Source organism: Carcharodon carcharias, chromosome 6, assembly GCF_017639515.1.
Source record: "Carcharodon carcharias isolate sCarCar2 chromosome 6, sCarCar2.pri, whole genome shotgun sequence".
Lineage (NCBI taxonomy): Eukaryota > Metazoa > Chordata > Chondrichthyes > Lamniformes > Lamnidae > Carcharodon > Carcharodon carcharias.
In genome coordinates, this window is record NC_054472.1 from 23,712,513 (window position 1) to 23,731,428 (window position 18,916).

The following is an 18,916-nucleotide window of genomic DNA, read 5'->3' on the forward strand; positions in this document are numbered from 1 at the left end:
AGTATTTTCATTTCCATGGTTTGGCCTGGAAATCAATTCCAAGTGCATGAGAATGAAGAAGCCCCTGATTATCAGCCCAAAAGTTACTTTGTCCTAAACCCAAGATTTAAATTATAGTCGTATCCCAGGTTTACATTTTCCATGTCATGTGAAGAATAAAAGACTTGCATTTATACAGCACCTTTTATGGCCTTTTATCACAAAGCATTGTATAGCCAATGAAGCATTTTTGAAGTGTAGTTGCTACTGGGTTCAGCCAATTTGCACACAGCCAGGTTCCCACAAGCAACAATGAAACACATGACCAAATCATCCATTTTAGTGATGTGGGCCGAGGGCTAAATATTGGGCAGGACATGTGGAAAGCTTCCTTGCTGTTTACCAAAGGGTGCCAAACGATCTTTTACGTGAACCTGGGGGCAGTTTTCCTTGCATTGGAGACAGTTCAGAGAAGGTTCAATGGGTTGATTCCTGGAATGGAGGGGTGTCTTTTGAGGTTCTGACTATATTCATTGGAGTTTAGAAGCATGAGAGGTGATCTTATTGAAACCAGACCCCTTACCCAAAGTCCCAAAATCTGGAAGGACCCAAAAACTGGCAATTTGAAATTGGCGTGCAAACCATTTTATTCTTTATTTGATTCTCCCCATTCAGTGGTATTCTGTTATCCTGGTTTCCGGAAAGGCTCTACTGTATCTCTTCCTCTAGCTGTCTGCTTCTTGTTAAGAAGCATTACTGACATGACCTTGTCAAGGAGTTCTGGGAGTGTTATTTCTGTTGCAAACGGCGATGCCAGTTGTTTCGGGGGTGCGGGGAAAAGTCCTGGGAGAATGCGTGTGGATGGCTCCCTGACTTCTTCTCATAGCTGGTTAAATTTTCGGGGGTGCAGGAACAGGAGCCTTCAGGCAGCGGCAGGTATTCGATTCTGGCTGTTATGGGGATCATTAGCTGTGGTTTTGTGCAGCAGTTTGAATGTCGTAGGAGACACGTGGGTTTCCTGGAGCTTCAGTGGTTCACCAGCCGTAATGAGATCACAACGGAAGAAGACTTATATGTAGCGTTATTTTTCATATTTTATTTTACTTATGTAGTATAAGTATTACTGAAAAAAGAGACATGTCGAAGCTTTTCATCTTGCATTCATCAGGACACTTTGCAAGAATACGAATGTAAGGGGAAAACAACAATTTACACTGTATGAGAAGAGAGTGCTGATTGGTTGGCAAGTGGATTCTGATTGGTAGAGACATTGCCATGGAGAATGCACCAGTTGATGGTGATTTTGGTCTTTGGAATTCTCTACTTCCAAAGAGCAGTGAAGGCTGAGTTATTGAACATATTCAAGGCTGAGTTGGACAGATTTTGGATTGATAAGAGAGGCAAGGGTAATGGGGCCAGGCAGGAAAGTGGATTTAAGGCCACAAATGAGATCATCCATTATCTTATTAAATGGCAGAGCAGGCTCAAGGGGTTGAATAGCCTAATCCTGCTTCTAATTGCGATGTTCTTACAGCAGACGGGCCCTGGGTTTAACTCTCATCTGAAGGGTTGCATTTCCAACATGCTGTGGGTATTTCTAAGATCACCTCTCAGCTGCTACCATACCAGGCTGAAATGCCAGATACTGCGCAGCCTGCCCTGCCACATACCATATCACAAATCCAATTTAGCAGTAAAACCTGAGATACAAATGAGAGCAAATTCACATTTTTAAATGTTGGCTGTCGGTGCCACACATAAACCCAATTTTCTTTTTTTTTTATTCATTTACGGGATGTGGGTGTTGCTACTAGGCCAGCATTTATTGCCCACCTCTAACTGCCCTGGAGAAGGTAGTGGTGAGCTGCCTTCTTGAACTGCTGCAGTCCCTGTGTTGTAGGTACACCCACAGTGCTGTAAGGGAGGGAGTTCCAGTTCACATTAATAGTGGCAGTTGCTATGTCTATGATTATCCTGCTTGTGTAATTGTGTTGATTAAAAACCATCAGAATTGAGGGGGGATGGGTTGGGGAGAAACACAGCAATAAATTTTAAAAAATAATCTTTTACCAACATGATTATGATTTCTCATTTTCTACTGAATGTTTCTTCTTGTGTTCACATCAGTAGATGTAGCCAAGTGGCAGCAGTGAGTAAGTGACACATGCAATATGCACAAGTAATTTGCCTTTCATATTCTGATGTGTTCAGGATTCGTGTGAAAGTTGCTATGAATTTATTATAGCCTTTTGTTGTTGTCTCCTCGGTTTTGACATTAACAAAAGCACATTTTCTATTATGGTGGTGTTATGTGAAAAGATAATTCAATGCAGATTGATTAAAATGCATTTCCAGGTTAACCCTATGGATTCTTTAGACTTCTGGAAGCCAAGAGAAGGATTTTTTTTGGGTGGATAAAGAAAGCAAATGGAAAGCAAATGGAAAGCATGTTCACTGACTGCTAATAATGAAGCAGTTCCAATTATATTTTCTGCTGTTTTTGCCAAACTGTGCTCCTCATAACAGCACCCCTAACTTTTCAATCCTGTCACCCTGCACAAACGTTTGTTTCTTCTTCCTTCCTGCAAATGGTGATGGCATCATGAAGTAGTTTGACTGGTGGTGAGAAAAGCCCTCCCCATCAGATCTTTCTTCACGCCAGGAGTCTCACCCCCTCCGCACGCTGCCCTCGAGGTGGCTGTGGTGGTGAAGAGTCTGTTGTTCATTTCCTTGTGGAATGTGCCTTCACATAGAAGGTCTGGAGAGAGATGCAGTGGTTTTTATCGAGGTTCATCCCGAGCAGTTCTGTGACACAGGACTCTGTGCTCTATGGGCTGTTCCCAGGGACACACACCGTGATATCAACTGCAACTGGAGGATCATCAACTCAGTGAAAGATGCTCTTTGGTCTGCCCGAAACTTGTCGGTCTTCCAGTGCAGTGTTGTCCCCAACCAAGTGCTGCAGACTGGCACATTCCAAGGTCCAGGACTACATGCTGAGAGACGCACTAAAGCTTGGGGCAGCTGCCGCAAAGGTGCAATGGGGAAAGGTCACTGTCTAAGACCTTTCAGGCATGGCACACTGAGGGGCTGGGAATTGTATAGACCCCTCAGGTTATATGACCCACACTGAATGTATACAGTGAAAACTACATGTGTCATAATTGTATTGAAGCACTTCAGAGTGTATTATGAACTATGTCGATAACTTGAAAACCATTGCATGGTCTGGCTGTCTGTGATGACCATATTGAAATATTTGTAATGTTCATTGATTGTATTGAAGCACCTCATGATCTATGTGGGGAAACTTGAATACGATTGCACTTTTTGTGATGGCCATTTTGAAATATATTGTAATGTTCTTTCAGATATCTTATGAATAAAGTATATTTTTCCAAAAAAATGGTGATGGATTATAACGACCCCTGGAGTATTTGATTTCAATCAATATCTACCCTGTTAAACCTCCATTTCCTTTCCAAACCAGGGCCCTAAATCTGTGTAGGCTCAACTGATTTCTCACTGTAACACTAGAGGGGAATTAGCCAAACCCCAGGGAAATGGCATGTATGACTGTTTTTCTGGGGATTTGCCAAAGGTATGGAAGGAAATTGCAAGAGCCCCTACAGAACTTCAGGGCTTGAATGTTTACTCAATTCCTTTTAGATGATATTTTCCCCTACATTTCAAAAGTGCAAATGTATTGTACTGGATGTGATGTGCCTGAGGTTGCACAAAGCACTTCATAAATTAAAGTTTTTCTTTCTTTTATTCACCGACACACGAGCATTTGCATTTGCTAGGACTCTGCTTCTCAAAATCCATAGAAAGTATTGTGTTAAAGTTGTAAATTGCAATCAATTCCTCGCTCATTTAGTTTACTGAATGGAAGCAGCAATCTATCAGTCAGGTGAGAAAAGTGAGAGCCAGACCTACAGCTGGCAGGGAGACATTTTGAAACATATTCTGTGCAGGGCAAAGTGGAACAATTCATCATGGCCCAGATTTTGCTATCAAAATAAAGGTGAAGCTAATGGCACTCAGCGTCACTTAAGCCTAAATAGTGCAGCAGCTTTCAATGAGGGGCAATTGTGCCACTCTCATTGTTAGCTTCGTGAAAATGGCATCTCGCTGTCTGCCTCACCGTTGAAATGCATTGGATGATGCAAAATTGCTCTACTGGGGGTGGCAGATACAAACTAAACTCATCACAGAAAAGTAATTCTTGTCCATTTCAGTGCAAGGACCCTTTCAACTGCATGGTAAATGTTAATAACGATCAAGCAACATCATTGACACTGAAAATTAACTATTACAAATGTGGATTCTCAATCCTTCAGGTTTTTAAAATATCCATTTTTATTTCTCTCAGGCTGCAGTTGACATTGAATTCATCCACCCTAATTTCTGCTTCCTTTTCCATCCCTACATTGCTTATTTCACAATCCGTTAATCTGATTGGTTAAGGAGATACACAGGCCTGTTCACTCAGTTGCTTTGCTGCAACATTATCGCCTCACACTTACAGCAACTTGCCAAACTTAAAGACAAATTAAAAACCTATGTTGTGGTAGCTTTAACAAACGGACCACAGGAGGCTCAGGTACAGGTTACGATCATTTATTCGAGCAATTGCAAGGAGAGAGTCATCTCAAGCAGCTTGAGGTAGCACAGTGCTAAATTACAGTATTCAGCATATTTATACATTACTGGTCACGTACAAGAACATTGTTCAGATTCCAATCTTGTCAACATATAGGTACACACATCCCCCTACACCCAGGCAGAGCTTTCTCCTCCAATCTAAGCTGGAATCACCTGGCCTTTCCTTAACTGTTGAAGCGCACACTTAATTTAAATTATTTTCAACCTTTGACTCCAGTCTGGCTCCCAAGGCCTTTCTGTTGTTTGCAGATCCTAAGGCTGTGCAAGGTTCATTTGGTAACCTTTAACTGTTAATGTGCTTGGTGGCACTGGCTGCCTGGAGATTTTAAGTAATTCATTCCCTTTCAATAAATTCTTACTGTATTTCCCCTACCACCTAAATGCCTGCACCAATCTAACTAATGGCAGATGCCATTAGATGCTTTGCTACAGCAAAAGTTGACACTGTTCACAATTTGGGATGTACTAATCACAACTGATGCAAGGAAGCTAAAGCCTGGAAATTGCTGTTGGTGTGCTATTTGGTGGTTAACTGTAGGTTACTGAAGATGTATATCAGAACTCTTGCTGGCATGTTAAACCCCTGGTATTGATGTTTTCAGCTGCATGTACAAACTGTGCAATCTTCTATTTGGAGCGTGGGCTATCCAATGATGTGATGGGATTGAATACGTTGCGTGATGCTCAAGTACTCTGGAGAGAGCAGGCTAAGGTTTAATATGAACAAATGAACGTACGAATTAGGAGCAGGAGTAGGCCACTCAGCCCTTCGAGCCTGCTCTGCCAGTCAATAAGACCATGGCTGATCTGAATGTAACCACAACCCCACATTCCTGCCCACCCCTGATATATGAACACAGGATTTCTGTACATAGAGGCTACCAGAGCAAGAGCACTTGGATCTGATGTTCCAGTGCTTAAGGTCCTCATTTATGAAGTATGGGAAATGAAGACATCATGCTCAAAAGGAGCGGGTTCAGCGAGCCTGGGAACAGAATGCAAATGGAGCTAGCAATACTTTCAGGATCCAAAATCTACATACAGAGCAGGAAGAAGATGGCTGACCTAAAGGAAGTTGCCAAGGTAAATGTCAAGTTTTCTAGGCCAAATACCCGCCCTTAGTATTCATGCCACAATGTTAACTTCCATAATCTGTAATTAATTTTAATTTGACCATTCCTGAACATTCACTGACATTTATCTTGCGTAGACTTGCCATCGTGGGAACAGGTTGCCAGGTGTTGACCATGCAAGATTAACCTGTAGTGCCACATCCAGTAACAGCATAAGTATGTACAAGGCCATCTAAAATTCCAGTTTCAATTCCAGAGCCAGGTAGCAAGGAATTGTGTCTGAGAGGGTGGCACAATGTGTTTTGGCTGATGATTCTGTCATCATTGAATTGCAAGCTGTATGTGGAAGCTGCAAGATGTGGGTGTGGGGCTTGTAGCAATGCTAAATGCTTGACACGAAGGTGAGGCTATGAATGCTAGTTATGAATCATGGTTGATAGAGAATGTTGATAGGTGAGTGAAGGGGGAGATGATGAATGGAATGGTGTGTAAGGTTAGTGGTTCATTTGTAAGGGTTTGACATTTGGAGATGCATTCACTGATCACTTGTGTGAGGTCGTTAAGCTGTTTCCTGACTACACCCAGGTCCTCGAGGCTGGACCGCTTGAATTGACGACATTAGCTATCTGTTCCCACTGCCTTTGCTGTCTGTCTGGAGGGCCTCCTAACCCTTTCTGTCCACCTCCTGCATCAAGATCTCCAATGCTGCACCCGAAAGCCTGCTCTCTGATCTGTTACACCAGATTCATTCTTCTTCCCGATGAGAATGCCTTCTGCAACCAGTTCCAACAACTTCTGCAACTAGAATGGTCCTCCCCTTAAAGAAGTACAGGTCAGCTTTCAGTCATGCTAACCTCACATGAACTATGGCCCTCTAGTCATGCCACTGAGTGGCAGCACATCTACGTGAGTATCATTTAACTTAGCAAGCAGCCTGTGTCACAATGATTGGGCTCTGGTTAATCGCACACTGCATTCTCTGCACCCATTTTCTGGACTTATCCAATTCTACCCCCCTAGAATTTGAGCTGACACCGACATGGGGGTATTAGACAGAGTTCTGTATTTTCATTTGGATGAGATATTAAACGAAAGGCACTTTTTAATCTGTGAGGTAGATATAGCTAGTTCTTTCTCACTCTAATTGTTTTTGTCTTACTCTTTCTATCATTCTTCTTTGTTCATCAACATCAGTGACAAGGCCTTTGGTTGGCAGCCAGGCCTAGGCTGCAGGTCTTGTAAGCCTACCATTGCACCTCTGTTTCCATCCCTACTTCCTGGCACAAGGCTTCATCAGGGAGAAGGCACGCTAATAGCTGGCTCACCATTGTCGGGAATACTGCATCTGGCTGAATTCCAAGAAATTCAGCACTTGGTACTATTTTGATACCAGCTTGTGGTTTCAGAGGGGAGTTGAAGAGTAAGTGATATTTTGGCAGTTTGAGTTGCTCTTCTGAAATATTGTGCTCCATTAGAGTTCTCTGCTGATTTGACAATTTAGTCCCTGTGACCAGATCATCACGTCAGAAAATAAATGAAAACCTGTAGGATCCGAGGTGGAGTTAATGGTTAAAATCTAGATTTGAAAAGTTTCTTGAGGCCTCGAGTTTCATTAAATTGACTTCAGAATAAATATCATAGTTGTATGATTTTTCTGGAAGAAAACTATGTTCATCTAATTTGGATACCTGAGGGCACTTCATGCTACAGTACTTTGGTTTTTCTACCTAACTATTCATGTGGTGGTTTATAACATAATGGCTTCAAAATGACTGCTGCTGCTAGCGCCTGCATTTATAAGACATTCCCCTGTCTGCTATTGTAATTTAGATGTTAAAATAGAGGAATATCAGTATAATATGTTGAGACATTATTTTCATTGACAGCTTTTCCAGCTCTCTGTGTTTCTGACATTTAAATGGACAAATTCAAAGTTTTGAATTTGGCTGCTCTGGAACTTTGTTTGTACAAATATCACAATGCAAATCTAACTCCAAAAAGGTGCAACCTCTTTTGATTGTGTAGTATAAAGGGTTAACAGATGGGATATGCTCATGTATGTCATAATGATGTAACACTGATATCAGTCGGTCATGTGTTAGACACTCTCTCTCTCTCTCTCTCTCTCTCTCTCAAGAGAGAGGTTGGAATCATGCCTAGGAGCAACGTGCCTACTCTGTAACTTGATCAGGCGTAATACTAATAAACAACTGTTAAGCAGATACCAGAGTATGTCTATAGTCTAAGAACTAAGTCCCATGTCTAGAGTTCAAGACTGAAGAATCATTTCAGAACAGATAGCGATGCAGTAGAGCTTTTGCTCTAGATGAGTAAGGGTTGAGATAAGTACATCAGGGAGCAGGCAACACAGTTTTCCACATATGAGAACAAAAATAGCTTTAAAAAATCTTCTGAACATCTTTCTCATATTTTGCATCCTTGGAAACATTTTGTGGCTGGTTACACGATTCATTCATTCATTCAGGCTGCAGATATTCTGTGGGAAGGTGAAAAAATTCTTAATTAAGTTGGGGGTTGAAAAATAAGCAAGAAAAGTGTTTGCTACTTCTGATGAATTTATATAAGGAGTTACAGTAATGGTCATTGATCCTCATTTCCAATTTAAATTAAGAGAGTGGGGGGAGCAAATTGAATAAATAAACTCAAGCGCCCTTGAATACAAGAATACACCTTACCAGCATGCAGTAGGAAGAGGTAAATAAATACACTGTAACGTTTAAGCCTGTAAAGGAGTTCTTGTAAGAGGGCCTAACGTGAGGATGTACAGCCCCGGAGGCGTGAATAACATCAGGCTGAAATCTCCAGGGGTGGAAAACAGGCTCCAGGAAAGGGGAAAAACTCAAGACTCCTGGCACCTTGCAACATCAGGAACAAGAGTAGGTCATAGAGCACCTCGATCCTGCGGCACCATTCTGAGAAAGGGCAGGATTCTGAGAACAAAGCTTACTGGATGGATTTTCAGTTGGGCATGGCAACTTTACGAGCAAGTTTAACTATCTTGAGTGCAATATTTCAGTTCTTGTATGTTTGATACATTATTACATAGAATTAATCAGAATGTACAGCACAGAAACTGACCATTCACCTCAACTAGTCTGTGCTGGTGTTTATACTTCGTATGAATCTCTCCCATTCCATCTCACTCATCTCAGCATTTGAGAATATTTCAGGCCGCTGGTGTCAGGAATGGGGATGGGCTGTTACCTATACATTCTCTGATTGGTGCCCTAGCAATCTCCATGGCTCTCTCCTCTACTGTCTGTAATGCCTTCAACATTGGCCCCATCCCCCATTCCTCTCCTTTTCACGGGTGTTGTGTGCCCGTTTCTCCTGCAAGGGCGAGAGGGAGAGGGCGTTGACATGGTACACTGCTGCATGGAGAAGCGAATCCCCTTCAGCTGGTTTGAAACAGCATCGCATCTTTGGCAGCCTTAGCCATTAGCACTGAGTTTTGTGTCAGTGACCTGGGCACAGACACTTCCAACATTAAGAAGCATCATCACTGGTAGTGAGGGGATGGGGCCTTGTGGTCTGAACACCAGTGATGGGTTCACTGTGTACAGGCTTGGTGGCCTCACTGTTGCTGTATGAGTTCCAGGCTGACATGCATTGATACTATATGGCAACGTTCTAGAGGGGCCAGAGGTGTATGCATGCCTTGGGATGAAGTTAGGCTAGGAGTTGCTAGGTGTTTTCCCTCCTCTATTGAGATTGTAGGGAGAGGCCTCTTCATCTTTTTGAGTTTAAATAAGAACCTAATACCTTTATAGACAAGCAAACCAGTTGGTTATTATACATTGAAGGAGAATATGTACCAGAACCTTGAAAGCATAAACACTTGATGCAGGGATATTTATGGATCCTACTTACAGTCTGAGTAGAGTTGAACTCTGAGTGTAGGGAGCTGCCCCTAAGCTGGGCTGCTGTGTTCACTTGTATAACTCTGCAGTGATCTGCTGTACATTCACTTAGCAGAATGCAGCCACTTGCAGGGGAGAACGGAGAAAGAATGGTCCAGCAGACTCCTCAGAGATGAGTCTTCATGGGCAGCAGATCAGGACAGCAATGTGTTATGGGCAGGGGAGAGAGACAAACCTGAACTCCTTTATTTACTCACTGTCTGTCCGTAAGCAGAAGTGCTTTAATTTTTGAAATAGGCATTGGCGCGTTTCCCCAAAGCCTTGGTTTGTGAGATCAATTTTTAAAGTGACTCACAGCAAACTTTCTTTAGAATTAAAACAGAAACATTGTTTATTCATACATTCAAACCTGGAGGATGGTCACAACTTGGTACAAATGCGCGCACACACACTCGCACATACACGAACACACATGCACGCACACACACGCGCACATGCACACGCACACACACACATGCACACAATAAGAAGATAGGAAAGAGTTTTTACAACAACGAATAACTTAAAAGAAAAAGAAGCACACATATGGATATCAGTTCACAGGATTACCAGAGTCCAGAAAAATCATGAGTCCAGTGAGTGTTCCTTCACAGAGGAGTTACAGTTCAGGCAGGTTCAGCTAGTTGAAGCGGGAGTTGCAAACTTCCTTTAAAGTTGGTGGTGACTAAGCAAGATGAGGTTGGTAAGCAGAGACTTGGTCTGTTCAGCAGTTGATGGCAGGAATCTTCCAAAGAAACAGCTCCAAGGAAGTTTAGACTTGATGCAGGCTGTTGGGCAGCCTGGAGTCCTGCTATGGTGTTTGCAAGCTAGAGGTTAAACAGCAAACTGAGGTATGAGTCTAGAAATGTAATATTAAAACTTTCCAAAGGCCAGAAGCTTAGGTCATGTGATGTGGCCCATTAATGAGTCAGTTGCAGGCTAACAAGCAGGTTCAATGCCTCTAGTCAAAATCCATTGTTCACCTTCAGCGATAGATGATGGTATTAGTGCCTCTGCAGATATAACAAGTTTTGATGGCACTCCCTTTGTTAAACGGCCAGGCTGGGGAGACAGATCGTCTGCTGGTCCCTGGTCTCATTGATTGTAATGTGATCTCACAATGAGAGGTGCGTGATCTCACAATATTGAGGGTTGAGCTTTTGTCCTGTAAATGCTGTTGGAAATTTCCAGAAACTTGTGAATCATGTGACCTGTAGCAGCCATCTTTTAGTTCAACAAAGACTGCTTTTTTTAAATAAGCAAAAAGATAAGGTTTGAGTAAAACAGTTTATAATCTCTCTCATGTTTTAGTAACATGACAAATGGATCATGCAGTGGGTTGGGAGTATACTGAGGGTTTCTTCATGCTGGACCACTTTTCACAGGGGCATCTAACTATTAGCCAGCAATGGCATCAGCAATGACAGTAAGTATGCACAGGTCAAAGTTCCAGCACTACTGATGAGTCCTTCAAAAAACTTCCACCAATTCTTGCAACATCAGGAAGGTGGCAGAGGATCCGTCTCTGGATGGTATGGATCCACCTCGGTGCTTGACACCATTCCCACTACCTCCCAGATGGCACAGCAGGCCATGGCCACAAAGTACCACAAAAGTTATTGCTGTTTAAAATGTAATATTGGATCACTTTTCTGTAGCTCAGCCCAGCAAAGTACCTGTGAAAATGCTGGTGGATATTTGATTTCAGTCTAAAGGATGGTGAAGCCAGTTGACAAACTGAAGCCCATGCCTCCCTGAAGATCAGCAGGTTCGGTGTGGGTGAGTGGGTTACCAATCGAAAGGCAGCAGACTCCTTCACTATAAATGCATATCGGTTTCCAATTCATCACTTTTAACCTGAGACCTATAATGAGGAAGTGTCTTTCCTGCCAGCCCAACCTGGCAACAAGAGGAGCTGGGGCCAGAGAAAGGCCAGAAAGAAAGTAAAATTATTATTTTTTTTTGTTTCCTCATGAATCAGTAGGGAATATAAGAGTGCTCCTCAAGGACGCTCGAGGAGAACTTGAGCCTCCCCTGCTGCAGGCTTCCTTCTCCTCATGCCTAACATCCCCCACCCCCCACAAAAAAACCATGATGCCCTCCTGCCACCACCCCCACTTCCATCCAATCACTTGCTGAGGTGCTGGGGGTGTTCCTTTGGGTTCCTGATGGTGCCCTCATACTACCCAAAACCCTGCTCCTGCCTATTGGCCAGCTGGCTCTTCTTGCTGGGTTTAGTTGAGAGACTGACACGGCCGATACTGACGAAACCCAAGAGTAAAAGAACAATCTCCTGATTCTTGGCTTCCCCATAAGGAGTTAAAATGGATTCTTCGAACCATCTGGCTTGTAGGATTCACTACTTAAGCTGGTCCCTGGACACCGAAGAGCTGTGCATCACTCTCCTGCTGTATAAACCTGATTTTGCATTTATATAGGAACTTGACAGAAACAAAAATGCTCTTTCACTTGAAAGAAGCTGATTCAAGAGCTCATTCAAGATTCAAGAATCTTCTTTCCCTGTGCTGGAGGGAAAACGTTGAGTAGGCAATATCTTACCTTCTCATCCTCTTCATTATGACTTCTAAGTATACAGAACAAAATAGTAATTGGAGAGCTACAGCAACGTGCTGCCCACAGATGATTGACCAGGTAGTGCCAGGTTAGACACTCGAAGAGCAAGATAAAAGATAAAGATGTTTTCTGCTCTTTTATCACTTTGCAACTTGTAAACCACATATGCTCCCATAGTGAAATGTTGTCTTTAGTAATACAATATGATGTTGCTGTGATATAGTGTTTCCATGGTCACCATATCCAGATTCTTCAAAGAATTACTATCAAAGACTCCAAGAAGCATGAAAAATGTCATGATAACAAATTATATGTTTTGAATGGTCCTCACAAATTGAGACAATGATAAGGTAATGGGCTGAGTTTGCTGTCAAAATAACAGCAAGACTAATGGCACTCTCTGTTATTTATTAGCAAATGGTACAGCAACAATGAAGAGGAGATGTGTGGTTAAATGTGACCGACCAAAATTTTCTGTCTGAGTTGTGCCATTAGTTTTGATAAATTTGGAATCTGGCCCTTAGCCTCTCTCTTGCTTTAGGAACCTGCTTTAATTGCCCATTAATTGCCCCCACTACAGGAAGTTAATTTCAGGAACCTCTCTCGTACTGCAATTTTATGTGTGATGTTCTCAGGTTGTAAATTGTTTCAGGAGATTTTAAAATTGTCAATTTTTTTTTCTTAATTCTTCATTCTGGCTCTTCTCTCTCTTAATCCAATTTTTCCTCCCTTCTCTTTAATTCTCTTGCTGCTCCTGATTTGCATTCCATTCACTCCCTTGCATTCACCCACAGTCTCAGTTTGGTTATGGAAGGTACTGCGCTGGCTATCCTGCTCACTCAGACCCCAAATACCCTGTTTGCCTGTTGCCAGCTCAGGCTTTTAGCAACTTAGTGCACAATATGTCTTGAGCAGAAGCATGCAGGGAATGGCAAGTGCTGTAGGATACCCTGTTACAGCAAAATATGGCCCATTCATTTTGATGCCTGTGCCTCACATGCACTTTTTTCCAGGTTAGGAATAAACCATAGATCGTACCGTCCTCTGGAAATTCTAAGGGTAATAATATTTAACCTTTTGCGCAGTGTGGATGGCTTTCTGTACCGTGTTACACAACATGATCTCAAAAAGCACCAATCCATTTGATGCGAGTTGTGTTAATCACCTGCTAATTTAAGATGTTTCATTGTGCAGGTTATTGGTGCTTTGCAGCTTGAGGTTGAGCCTTTCTGTGACCGTTGAAGTCGTGCCGTGAATTTCTGTTGAACTGGTGAGTATAGTGTTTTGCTTTTGTGTCAAATGTGATGTGTAGAGGTGATGAAATATTACTTTGAGGGCTTGCACATATGTTAAATGCTCTAGTTCGATATTGAACTGCAAGGAGATGTTTCAATACCTAAGGACAAAAGCAATGCTATTTTCTGGTCTGTTTCTCGCTTTTTCCCGCTTTTAAATTATAAAATTTGGATGTATATCATTTTCACAGGACAGAGCTGACATTTATGGAATATTTCTCACTAGTTTCTGCTTTGCACCCAGATTATTTTCCATGGAACATTTTATTGACATTGACAAGACAGAACTGAGAGCACTGTTACCTAGCAACATTTAAGACATGCCAGGATGTTATGCTTGTTTTTTTCTTAATTGCACATGACAGAACTACAGAGTGATTTTTCAGAAAATACGGAATGTTGCACTCCTATTTGCTAATCCATTCCAATTTTCTTGCACCGGCTGATGCTGGAGCAGAATTCCTTGGGCACCAGCTGTCCCTCAGAGCACCAGAGCAGAATGCTTATGTCTAACTCGAGACATCAGAGATCATGGGCTGAATTCTTGTGCTGGGGCTGTGACCCTGACAGTGGGTGCATTTACGGATCCTGACCCCACATTGCGTCGCTGTCCGACGCCTAATGTGATTCTTGATGAGCAGGCCAATTAGTGGCCAGGGAGCGCGCTCACCCTCCAATTAGGGACAGTGGGCACACTCCTGACGTTAATGGAGGGCCTTGGGAGATCCTTCAGCAGGGACAGATCAGCAGCCTCACTATCACTGTCAGAGGTGGGAGCTGTTGCTGTGGGTAGGTGAGGGAAGAGGTGGGGGAGAGAGAGCAGGAGAGTCTCAAGATTGAAGTGCCCCCTGAAGACTTTTTAACAGCTTAAAATAACAATGAGGCCATATAGGCCAGGCTGTTAGGGTAGCCTTCGACTGCAACTGTGGCCATAACGAGAGGGTATAAAAATAACAGTTTTGACCACTGCCACCCACCCCCCATCCCCCCGCCCTGTTGGATGTTATAGTGGGGGTCCTGGCTGAAATAAGGTGCCTGGGCTGCCATTGTGAAGACCCCAAACAACATAGTGGCACATAGGTGGGAATCAGGAATGGGCTGCAAGTTCAGAGACAGGTCTGTTCCTGCTCAATGAGGGAAACTCATGTCCTCTGTGTCAAAATTCAGAAAGGAATGGGCCAGATCTAATGTACAGAGAGCAAGACTGGGTCAGAACGACAAGTTAGTGTGGTAAAAATTCCCAAGATTCTTCACAGAGTTTTATAAAACAAAATATCCCACCGAGCTACATAAGGAAATATTAGGCAGATGACCAAAGATTTGGCCAAAGAGTTAGGTTTTAGGGCATGTGTTAAAGGAGAAGAGAAAATTAGAAAGGTAGGGGTTTAGGGAAGGAATTCAGACATTAGTGCTTTGGCAGCTGAAGGCATGATAACCAATAGTGGAGCAATTAAAATCAGGAATGGTCAAGTGGCCAAAATTAGATCTGCATGGATATCTTGGAAGATTGTGAGGCTGGAGGAGTTAGAAAGGAGCCAGTATAGGTCAGCAAGCACAGAGGTGATGAGTGAACAAGGCTTTGTGTGAGTTAGGACACGGACAGAAGAGTTGGATGATCTCAAGTTTACCGAGGGTGGAATGTGATGGGTGCTGGAATAGTCAAGTCGAGAGGTAACAAGGGCATGGATTTGGGTTTCAGCAGCAGACAAGCTGAGGTGGGGTGGAGTGGGATGATGCTGCATAGGTGGAAAGGGGCGATCTCGGAAGCTTATCTTGGGGTCAAATACCGCACCAAAGTTGCAGACAGTCTGGGCCAGCCTCAGACGGTTATCAAAGAGAGGGATGGAGTTGGTGGCTTGGGATTGGAGTTTGTGGTGGGTGTCCAAAGAGAACAGCTTCTCTCTTCGAAATATTTAGTTAGAGGAAATTTTGCTCACACAGTGCTGGATAGCGGAGAAGCAATGTGACAATTTAGAGAACATGAGTGGGTCAGACACCATTATATAGAGAACAGGAATGGGTCAGACACCATTATATAGAGAACAGGAGTGGGTCAGACCCCAGTATACGGAGAGCAGGAGTGGGTCAGACCCCAGTATGCGGGGAGCAGAAGTGGGTCAGACACCAGTGTAGAGAGAACAGGAGTTGGTCAGGCCCAATGAGCAGAGAGCAGGAGTGGGTCGGATCCAATGGGCAGAGAGCAGAAGAGGGTCCGAGCTAATGGGCAGAGAGCAGGACTGGGTCGGAGCCAATGAGCAGAGAGCAGGAGTGGGTCCAAACCAATGGCAAAGAGCAGGAGTGGGTCCAAACCAATGAGCAGAGAGCTAGAGTTGGTCGGACCCAATGGGCAGAGAGCAGGAGTGCGTTGGACCCCAGTGTACAGAGAGCAGGAGTGGGTCAGAGCCAATGGGTAGAGAGCAGGAGTGGGTCAGAGCCAATGAGCAGAGAGCAGGAGTGGGTCGGAGCCAATGGGCAGAGAGTTGGAGTGTGTTGGAGCCAATGAGCAGAGAGCAGGAGTGGGTCAGACCCAATGGGCAGAGAGCAGGAGTGGGTCAGACCCAATGAGCAGAGAGCAGGAGTGGGTCAGACCCAATGGGCAGAGAGCTGGAGTGGGCCGAAGCTAATGGGCAGAGAGCTGGAGTAGGTTGGAGCCAATGAGGAGAGAGTTGGAGTGGGTCGGAGCCAATGGGCAGAGAGCAGGAGTGGGTCACCCACTCTGTTGGCGACAGTTTTCATTACATATTTCTATAAAAATTGTTGACTAGATTGGAGTACTTTGGAGTGCAACCAAAAGCTTTCCTATAAAGTATTAAAATGTTTATTTACTGTAAGATAAATGTAGATTATTATCAGTGTGCATTCCCTTGTGTGTTAATTTTCAATCACTTCAGTGGGGTGACATCCTGATTTGAATAAAGTATAACTGTATCTTTTGGTATTGTCCAGTGCTTATGTTTCAGTTTATTCTTGAAATAATAAAGCTTGCTATCGCCCTTTGAAAAATCACAGCGCTTCCGTTCTCACCAAAAAATGTCTCTTCTCTATCAATTGTAAAGGTTTTGTCCAAAATTTAGTTCAGACAGTTTGCCCTTAGTTTGTGGAGAGCACGGGGCCCTCTGATATCACAAGGTCATGGTGTTCATGTATGAATTAGATTCTCAATGTCAAGTAAGACATAAATTCAAAACTAGCCACTGCCCAAGTGAAATGAAAGACAACAGATTATCTGACCATTCATCTCATTTTCTATTTGTGGCACCTTGCTTTGTGCCGCATTGCTTACATAGCAACAGTGTCCGCACCGAAGTAGTTTTTGTTTTTGAAGCGTGGTGACCATTCTAAGGCTGTTAGAAGGTGCTATGTAAATGCTTTCTCTTCTTTGGCTTTGAATCAGACCATAGGCAGGACAACCTCATGAAATGAACAGTAGGTATCAATAACTGCCCAAAATTGACTAATTGGCCTGTTTAACATTTACTCAGAGAGTCAATGATATGGGTAATGTGTAAGAATTTGCATTGGTACAATAGGAACACACTTTTAAAGGTCATTTTTTGTGTGTAGCGTGGTAGAATCAGCTTTCATATATTGACCCATAATGCACCTGACCCAAGAGTTCTCGATGGTGACAACAATGGCCTTTCTGAGCGGAGGTTTGCCAGTTTAGTGCCACCTGTGCCAAATTGTGGATATATTTCTGCTGAGCCATCTGTTGTGTCATTCCAAGGTTCTCATTGTACATGCCTGTAAATATTGTCTGTAGCATGAACTTTCCATCAAACGTGATTCTGAGAGAATGGCCCAAATCTTCTATTCAAGGTCAGGAACCCTATTTCCCACCCTGATCAGACAAAATATTACACACTCACCTTCCTCCGATTTTTCTGAGCAATCTTCTGATGGAGGATCTGTCCAAACTGACTCAACGCAGGAAACCTTGGAGACGTCTGTGAAGGGAATCCATGCAGGAGTCATGTCTCCTTTTAATGACACAAGCTGCTGTACATGGGTAAGTAAAGAGTTTAAATGCCCCAAAGCTTCTTTAAAAAGCTATGGAGAGAAGGTGAGGGGGTAGGGTGGCTGAGGTAGTTGGGTGAGGGGCAGGGTGGCTGTAGGAATAGGGTAGATGAGTTAAGTGGATAAGGGGAGAAGGTGGGTGAGGTGTAGGGTGGGTAAAGTAAGTGGTAAGGGAGTAGGATGGTTGAGGGGATAGAGTGAGTAATGATAATAAGGGGATAGGATGGGAAGGTGGTATGGTGGGTAAGGTAAGTGGGTAAGGGGATAGGGTGGCAGCTGTGTAGAGTGGTAGGTGGGTAAGGTAGTGAGGTCGGGTTGGGGGTCAGGGAGTTTGGGTGGTGGTTGAGTGCGTTGGGGGGTAGTTGAGTGGGTTGGGGGCAGTCTGGTGGTGGGAGCTAGTCAGGTCGGGTTGGGGGAGTCGGAGGGTTGGGGGATGTCAGGGTGTCGTCGGGGTGGGACAGTGTGAGTGATTTGGGGGTCAGTTGTATAGTCACCCAGGTGTTAAGCTAGGTTTTAACGTGTCTAATGTTTCCTGAGTAAATATCCAGAGTAAGTAAGACAGAACCGTCTCAATTCTCTGACCCTAACTCAGAGTTGGAGGCTTTTTCAGAGGCTCTAAGGGAGCAGAGGAATTGCCCATCAGAAGTTCACACTTGCCAGGCAATTCACACAGAGTCTTGTGTTGGGACTTTCGCAGGGTCCCGAAGTGTATCTTGGGAGGTACATCCAGACTATCTGGAGACTGGAAGATCTAGGCCAGTGTGTAAACTATTGTACAATAAGCAAGGGAAATAAGTTTAGCCATTTAGGAGCTGCAAGTACCATTATTTAATTCTAAATATAACCATTGTTGTTATTTAAATTTCCAATTAATATTCCTGTGTTCAATAAATGATTAAACCCTGATCCGACCTCACGGCTGTTTGTAATTTCATAACAATGTTTGTCAAGAGGAGACTAAATAACAATGCACAACTTGTGATCTGGGCAGCCCGGCTGCTCATCCTAATGCAATGCCTTTGTTATGAGCACTGCATAAAGCTATTGTCTAAAGGCAGACAGCTGATCAGTTCTCAGAAAACATGCCCTGGAACTGAGCCACATCAAGCACTGAGCAAGGGCGAACAAAACAAAAATGCTAATCTGCACTGTTACCAGCTTGACAATAAAAAAAACTTTCTGAGTTAATAGAGATAGCTTAGAGATGAGAGACACCTCAGAGTGTAACCTGTCACATCTGTGTTGCCCCTACCATTAAAGCTGCCTTTATATTGTTCTTGTGCCAACACCTCCCAATAGATGGGTCTTGTGTAACTAGTGGCAACGAAAAACAAAATTCAATGGATTTTTTAAGACTGTCAGCCAGGAAGATGTGCTTTTCACTGAGTCC

General features: G+C 43.4%; 1 protein-coding gene across 1 annotated transcript in view; it reads left to right on the forward strand.

Moving 5' to 3' along the window:
- LOC121279341 (neurocalcin-delta) overlaps positions 1-18,916 on the forward strand; it is a 484,317-nt gene that overhangs the window by 323,366 nt on the left and 142,035 nt on the right. The window contains exon 3 of the mRNA XM_041190507.1: positions 13,409-13,484. The gene's annotated coding sequence lies outside the window, so the exon portion shown is untranslated. The remainder of the gene's footprint in view (positions 1-13,408; positions 13,485-18,916) is intronic.